Source organism: Elaeis guineensis, chromosome 8 (genome assembly GCF_000442705.2).
Source record: "Elaeis guineensis isolate ETL-2024a chromosome 8, EG11, whole genome shotgun sequence".
Classification (NCBI taxonomy): domain Eukaryota; kingdom Viridiplantae; phylum Streptophyta; class Magnoliopsida; order Arecales; family Arecaceae; genus Elaeis; species Elaeis guineensis.
This window is the reverse complement of record NC_026000.2, coordinates 27,741,246-27,750,048: the sequence shown is the minus strand read 5'-3', so window position 1 is coordinate 27,750,048 and position 8,803 is coordinate 27,741,246.

Below are 8,803 nucleotides of genomic sequence, written 5' to 3'. Positions count from 1 at the left end.
CAAGGTTAGAACGTCTAACTTGCAAGGTAATAGATCTGATCTATTGTTTAATATATACATTAGATGTAGCTAGTATAGAAACATGTTGATATGATCAACATGTAGTTCATACTATATTTAAATATATTTTAATTTCTGATTTAATGCCATATAATAATCATGTAATAGGATCTTAGATCTAGAGATTTTTTGATCTTAGAAAATAAATTTTGATTTATTTTAGTCTTTCGCTGTATGATCTTGAAAAAGTTTCAAGATCTAACCCTCTTTTTCAAGATCTAACCCTGAAACCCTAGATCTGGTTCCTACAATTGGTATCAGAGCCTAGGTTCTTTATTACATGATTATTTATACATGCTTAGATTATTTTTTAGATTAGATCTAATTTATAATCTGATTATTAAATCTGAAATTAAAATTTTAGATCAATCACAAACTGCAAGGTTGTCCTGCTGTAAGGTTTACCCCTTATAGTGCAAAGGTTGTCCTAGTTTGTGTAGATCTATCTTTAATCATAAATTTGTTAGATATGATCTAGATTAAATTTATGATTTATTAGATTTAAAAGATGTTTAAATCTGAAATAAAATCTCTTTGTTAATAATTTTTATGCAAAAAAATTATTTAAAGTTGAAATTGTTTCAATTACATGAACCTGTTTAGATTAGATCTAAAGTAGTTTCATGTTTATTTGACTTGCATCTTGATTATGAATCAAACATGCAATATGATTGGTAGAATCATATTGTAAAATTATTTTACAAATATGAAAATTATTTTTTGAAAAGCCGAACCCAACCCTCAGCCCAAAACTTAATTAAGAATTAAGAAGTTGTTTGATTAGGTTCTAGGATTGTGAATTGAAGAACCTAAGACACAAATCATAACACATTGGGTTAATGGGTTAGTGGGAATTAGGTCCATTAATTGGGTTAGACCTATGGTTAGATTAAAGATGGACTTAATTAGAGAATTGACTAAATCTAATCAATTGTTGTCTTAGATTAGGTCAAGGATTCTCTAGATCAATTACAATAGTTGTAGTTGGTCAAGTCCATGTCTTTAACGAGAACCAAATGGACTTGATTTTTGGCTAAGCGGTCTAGCACGAACTGTTAGGTTGATCTAATCGAAACTAATTAAACCAGTTGGTGTCTAAGGTAAACCAGATCGGTGGTTTTTAATTGGGAGCCCGCTTACCTGGCCATTTCTGATGGTGTCTAAGGCAAGCTTTAGCAGACCCTCCCACTGATCGAACTTACCTGGCCTCTTGGTGAAATTATGTTTTAATCGGATCACTTGACTATTCGAGCTGACCCATGTCAGCTAGGTAAATCAATGTGACTGATTTAGGTGCTCCTAGACCAGCCCTTTTAATGGTCTCCCTTAAGCTGACTTGGTGAAGCCAGTGGGAGGATCATGATAAGCTGGTTCATCTGACTTCATCCTCTATATTATTTAAATCCTCTAAAATTATTAGGTCCTTAAAATGATAAAGTTATGGAGATAACTGAGTCATAGCCTCCCATTAAGGTGTTTGATAATGAGTCCATGAACTCAATAATCATTGCAGACCCAAAGGCCTGGTGCTTGTTGACTAATAGAATTATCACTCATCATATGATGACTTGGAAGTATCTCTCTAATGGTGGTTAGGTGAGCCAACCAAAGTTGGGCTTAATCATTCGTTGGTTAGATACTCCAAGTATGATCATGTTAATGGTTGGACCTAACTGGATCCTTACAGTGGAGGCCAAATCCTACTGATTAGGTTTCTGGGGCAAAATTAAAATTACTAGAAATTATTTAGAAAAATAATTGGTTATGAACCTACCCTTAGATGTACATGGGTTGGCCAACCAAAGTTGGGCTTGTGTGCAATCTAAGTGGATTCTAGTACCCGCTAAGGAATTAGGGTAATTCCTCGAATTGAAGGTAGAGGCTACCAATTCGAATAAAATAGTGGGAGAAACCTTTTGATTAAAGTCCAAATCTTTAGGTTTAATGAATCAATTACTAATTAGGTTATGGTTCTTCTTTGTGCAAATATGGCCACTTTCCTATCGCCCCGATCATTGTTGGACAATGATAAGTTGGTGGGACCCAACTTCGGTAGCTGGTACCGAAAGTTGAAGATAGTCCTGGAGCATGAACGGATCCTATATGTGATAATGGATCCTGCACCTGAGGAGCCAGCTGTCAATGCACGTGGAACAATCAGAGACACTTACCAGAAGTGGCTCAGTGATCGGACCATGGTGCACTGTATCATGCTGGCTATCATGAGCGACGAGTTCAGTCGCAGATTCGAGATGGCTCAGCTAAAGGACATGCTTCAAGTGTTGGAGGATACCTTTGGCACACCCGATGACGTAGAGAGGCACAAGACTAGTTGTGCCATCTTCAACGCCAAAATACGGGATGGAGTCTCTATCACTGATCATGTATTGTACATGATCGAGTTGATGGAACGATTGAGCAAGCTCGGCTTTCCCTTGCATGAGCAGCTTGGGAAAGATGCAAACTCGCTGCCCAAGTCTTGTCTCCCATTCCTCACTCATTATAGAATGACAAAGCCTGAAGTAAACTACCATGGGTTAATGGGGTTGCTTCAGAACTTTGAGAAGGATCACCAACTCCTCAAGGAGTCGGTGAACTCAGTGAACTCAGTGGGAGGTTCATCTTCTGGTTCTCGACCCTTTGAGAAAGGAAGAAGAACAAGAAGAAGAAAGTCAAGAAGGTGCAAGTTCAGGCTGGGACATCTGTGCAGAGCCAGACCAAAAAGATCAAGCCTGATAAGAGTCTATTCTACTGGCAAGCACCCTAGATTAGATAGTGTGTCAAATATCTACTTATGGCATTGGAGGCTAGATCATATAAATAAGAACAGAATAAACAGGTTGACTCAAGAGGGAATCCTCAAAGTCAGTGATTGTGAATCACTTCCAACCTGTGAGTTCTGTCTTCTTGGTAAAATGACCAAGTCACCTTTTACTGGAAAAGGTGAGAGAGCTACTGAGCTCTTGGGCCTAGTACATACTGATGTATGTGGGCCCTTGAGCACCAGTGCTAGAGGTGGATATTTCTACTTCATAGCTTTCACGGATGACCTATACCTATATGGATATGTCTATCTGATGAAACATAAGTCGGATTCATTTGAAATGTTCAAATGATTCTGAAGTGAAGTAGAAAAATAAACTGGGAAGAGTATTAAAACTCTTTGATCTGATCGAGGAGGAGAATACCTTTCTAGTGAATTTCTCACATATCTAGGAGAGAATGGGATTCTCTCCCAATGGACTCCTCCAGGAACACCACAGCATAATGGTGTGTCTGAAAGGAGGAATCGGACTCTGTTAGACATGGTCCGATCCATGATGGGTTTTGCTAGCTTGCCGATATCTTTCTGGGGATATGCACTCGAATCGGCTTGTTATCTGTTAAATAGGATTTCAAGTAAGTCTGTAATTAAGACTCCATATGAGATATGGATAGGGCGTAAGCCAGTACTTTCACACCTTAGGGTCTGGGGGTGCCCGGCCTATGTCAAACGATTAGTCACAGACAAACTTGGACCTAGGTCTAACAAATGCTCATTCATAGGGTACCCCAAAGAGATAAAAGGATATTTTTTCTACCATGCTGATGTTCAAAAGGTGTTCGTCAGCCTTAAGGTAATCTTTTTAGAAAAGGAGTTCCTTGGTGAAGGAACCGTTGCCTCTAAGGTTGAACTTGATGAAGTTCAACAGGTAGAAGGACCGACACCAATAGCTGAACCTGAGTCGGATATGATTAGATCAGATCCGGAGCCCAATATACCTGCACCATTAAGGTGATCCGGTAGAGTACCGCGTCAGCCAGACAGATACTACGGTTTCTTGATCCGGGATGGTGATCCCATTGAACTTGATGAGAATAATAAGGATCCGATCACCTATATGGATGCTATGCAGAGACCTGATTTCGAGAAATGGCTTGAAGCCATGAAATCCGAAATGGAGTCCATGAAGGTCAACGATGTATGGACATTGGTTGACCCACCTGAAGGGGTTAAACCTATTGGGTGTAAATGGATCTTCAAAAGGAAGAGGGGCGCAGACGGAAAGGTGGAGACCTATAAAGTCCGTCTGGTTGCCAAGGGGTATCGTCAACGTTATGGTATTGACATGACGAGACATTTTCCCCTGTGACAATGCTCAAATCTATTCGGATAATGCTTGCAATAGCTGCCCATCTGGATTATGAGATCTGGCAGATGGATGTAAAGACAGCTTTCCTGAATGGAGAGCTGACTGAAGAGGTGTATATGATACAACCTGAAGGGTTTACATCCACAGATGAGTCCAAGGTGTGCAAGCTTCAGAGATCCATTTATGGACTGAAGCAAACTTCTCGGAGTTGGAACATGCGTTTTGATAAGTGATCAAAACGTATGGCTTCATTAAGAATGGAGAAGAGCCCTGCATCTATAAATGGGCAAATGGTCCAGTTGTGGTATTCTTTGTCTTGTACGTGGATGACATTCTCTTAATCGGGAATGACATCCCCGCACTACAGGGAATAAAAGTTTGGTTGTCATCACAGTTCTCCATGAAGGACTTGGGTGAAGCATCCTACATCCTAGGGATGAAGATCTATAGGGATAGATCTAAAAAGATGCTTGGGTTATCCCAGTCCATGTACATAGACACTGTGCTGAAGAGGTTCAGCATGGAGAATTTCAAGAAGGGCTATCTACCGGTAGGCCATGGAATATCTCTCTCTAAGAAGGATTGTCCGACAACTCCTGAAGAGAGAGAGCGTATGAGTAGAGTCCCATATGCTTCAGTCGTGGGATCTATCATGTACGCCATGACATGTACAAGACCAGATGTGGCATACTCACTAGGAGTAGTGAGTAGATACCAATCTGATCCTGGAGAAAACCACTGGAAAGTGGTTAAAGCCATCCTTAAGTATTTGAGAAATACTAAGGACCAATGGTTGGTTTATGGTGAGTCAGATCTGAAACTTGTGGGGTTCACAGACTCCAGCTTCCAATCTGACCATGATGATAGCAGGAGCATGTCGGGTTATATCTTTACTCTGAATGGTGGAGCCATCTGCTGGAAGAGTTTCAAGCAGCATACTGTGGCAGACTCTGTTTGTGAAGCGGAGTATATCGCAGCATCAGATGCCGCGAAGGAAGCTGTGTGGCTGAGAAAATTCATCAACGAGCTCGGAGTAGCACCCTCCCTCGATGGTCCAGTCCTGCTCTACTGTGACAGCACTGGTGCCATAGCTCAGGTGAAGGAACCCAAAGCACATCAGCGGACGAAGCACATCTTGCGCCGCTTCCACCTGATCTGGGAGATCGTGGATTGTGGTGATGTCGACCTTCAGAAGATCGACGAAAAAAAGAACCTAGCCGACCCCTTCACTAAAGCCCTGGCAATAAAGGAGTTCGACAACCACAAGTCGAAGATGGGTATTAGATACTGTGCCGAGTGGCTTTAGGACAAGTGGGAGTTGTTGGGAAATGTGTCCCAAAAAGCCAATCGTTAAGCTGTTGACGGTTGAGCAACCAAGTATTGTAATTGATTTGTTAATAAATAAAATATATTTGGCATCTTTATCATAAGCTTTCATCTTCTAATGAACTCCGTTGTTATGATGAAGTCCTTAGGACTATTTAAGTTCGATAAAGAGAGGATTTATCGATTAGTCCTTAAAACAGTTCACGACCAAATGATAGGCTGTTAATAAGGACGACAGCTTCTATCGAGCATAGGTCGTTGTAGGCCATATGGGTTGGTTGTCCTCTTAACCAAAGAGTGTGGAGACACTGGTATGGCATACAGGTGAGATGTAAGGGTACATCATCATTGAACGTGACCAACTCCAGAGCATTCTGCTGTCGAGAATGTCTCTGATGGGATATAGGTATAAATGTCCCTTAGACTTGAGATCGCCTCATTGACTTGCAAGCAACTCACTGTGCTTTGGTACTGGACTAACTGAATTTCTAATTCAGGGACGGAAGGCTTCTGGGCACAGTCAAGTACTTGCGAAGTCAGAGTGTGATCGAGATGGGATTGACCACTCCAAGAGTTGGAGAAGAATGAGTCGCTGTATTTCAATTTAGCAAAACCTTGGCCAGGGTAATCCATTAGATGGATTTGATATTTTGAAATACAATGTGGACAACCTGATTAGAGTTGACAGTTGAACTCTGGGATGTCCTATGATCATTTTGGTCAAGGAGATGAATTATATGAAAACTATATCCGCATGGGTTCTAAGGATGTTGTTCTACACATTCGACCTATCCGGACGTCGGGTACCATTGCTAGATGGTCACTTCGATTGGTATAGGAATTTATTTCTATGCTACCGACTTAGGTTCGGACCTATGAGGTCACACACATTAGAGTTCATGATCCGATCGGATGGTTGATCAACGATTAAGAATCATTATAGGGTTAAATAATCAATACGATTGACATTTAACCCAGTGCAAGTGTTGCAGGAGGATCGATTAGCAATTTGATTGCTAATTGGCTTAATTTGATTAAGCCAATGGGCTGAGATTAAGTCTAATTAAATATGATTTAATTAGATTTGGTTTGGGCTTGATTGGATCAAGTCCAACTGGTTTATTGGATAAGCCAAGTGCAAGAAAAAACTAGTCCTAGTTCAACTAGGACTTGGGTCAATCTAATTTCTAATTTGATTAGAAAATTAAATCAGATTTAAATCTAATTTAATCTGATTAAATTAGGTTCTTAATTAGGTTAAGACCTATTTTAATTGGGTTGATCTAATTTTGATTTGATTTGGTTTGGAAAACCAAATTAAAACAAGTTATGAGATAGAATCCTAGTAGGACTAGGATTCCACCTTGCGCCACATAAACCTTCTCCACGCCCTCTCTCTTATTCAACGCCAATCTCCACTTATTTTGTGTGACAAAAGCCCTCTCCCAGATCTCTCCCACGTTCACAAAAGGTCTCCTCTCTTCTTTCTTACATGGAAGGTGATTTGGATCAAATCTAAAAGGAATAAGTTTGGATTTCGAATTCTATGAGATAGAGTTTTAGAAATCCAAAACTCTTTCAATTTTGCACCGAATTTATCCAAATTTTTTTTAAAATTTTTATGGCTTTTAGGGTTTACATTGTACACCCTTTTCTGGTGATCCATGCATGAAAATATGGAGGAGGTGCTCAAGAGTTGGGCGTCCCTTAACTTGCCATGTTTGGATAAGCCTTGACTAAGTGTTTGACCTAGACAAGGACTCTATCATATCTCTCTATATAAGATGAGTTTCTTCGTAAAATTTTAAGGCAGAGATAGAGATTTAAGAGACCTTTGTGCCATCCAAAAATTAGAGAGAAATTCCTTTGGGTCGTGGAGATATAAAAGATGCAAGTTTGGGTGTCTAGAGAGAAAAACGTGAAGAAGAAGAGGGTCTTCTTCTAGGGTTTTTATTTTCATATCTTTCCTCCTTCCATCTTGAGTTTCCTGAGAGTGTCTCAGATCTGAAACTCCTCCTTCTACTTTTCATCTTTGGAAGAGTCCAAATCAAGAAGAAGGAGGCACTTGATCAACCATCAAAGAAGGATCAGCGCAGTACTAGCATACTGTGCTGATTTCCTGAAGCAGGACTTCTGATCGAGATTCGTGGGCTCGTGTGGACGACTCCTAGAGGCCGGATGCGTGTGCAGCTTGCAACATCATCCTCAAGCCTAGATCAGCAAGGTTAGAACGTCTAACTTGCAAGGTAATAGATCTGATCTATTGTTTAATATATACATTAGATGTAGCTAGTATAGAAACATGTTGATATGATCAACATATAGTTCATACTATATTTAAATATATTTTAATTTCTGATTTAATGCCATGTAATAATCATGTAATAGGATCTTAGATCTAGAGATTTTTTGATCTTAGAAAATAAATTTTGATTTATTTTAGTCTTCCGCTGTATGATCTTGAAAAAGTTTCAAGATCTAACCCTCTTTTTCAAGATCTAACCCTGAAACCCTAGATCTGGTTCCTACACCAACTACCTTGAGAAAATCAGAAAGAGCTTCTTTCAAATTGTGTAAAGTGTATTTAATGCCTTATTCGCTCATTAAAGGAGCTTCTTTTGTATTTCTGTGCTGTTAACTGTAATACTCTTTTTGAGTCATTATTTTTTATTTTGGAAGGGTTCCAAAATGTGGGAAGGTTGATCCGAACCTTGAATCGGATTGTATTGGGTTGGCTTGTACCCGAAAAATAAGTGGTCTAGCTTGGGATAGCTAGAGTCGGAGGTTCCGATGAGTGTATTCAGGTTGAATACAATTTAGTGGATTGAAATTCTCAAGTAGGAGCTTGGAGAGTGGATGTAAGTGCAAGGTTGACACCGAACTACTATAAATCCTCTTGTTTGTGTTGTGCTTAATTGTCCTCTTTCTAAACTTCTTTATTCTCTTGCATTATTGCATCCAACCATTACCTGTGCATCAATTACACTCTTCTTACTTATCTTGCTATTGTTAAATATTCTTCATAAGTTGTAAGTTAAGTTTAAATTTTTAAAAATCCAATTCACCCCCCCCCCCCCCTCTTGGGTTACATAGCTAGGCAACACACACCCAAAGAGGGACACAAGTCAAAAGAAAAGAGAGCAAAAAGGGAATTACTGGATTTTCTTGATAAGGAAATCAAGAAAGGATGAAGAAAGGTTCGTAGTCCATTTCTATACAAAGCGTGATCTATGAAGATGAAAGGCTGAAATATTTGAGAAGGATTTTTTGTAATTAAGAAAGAA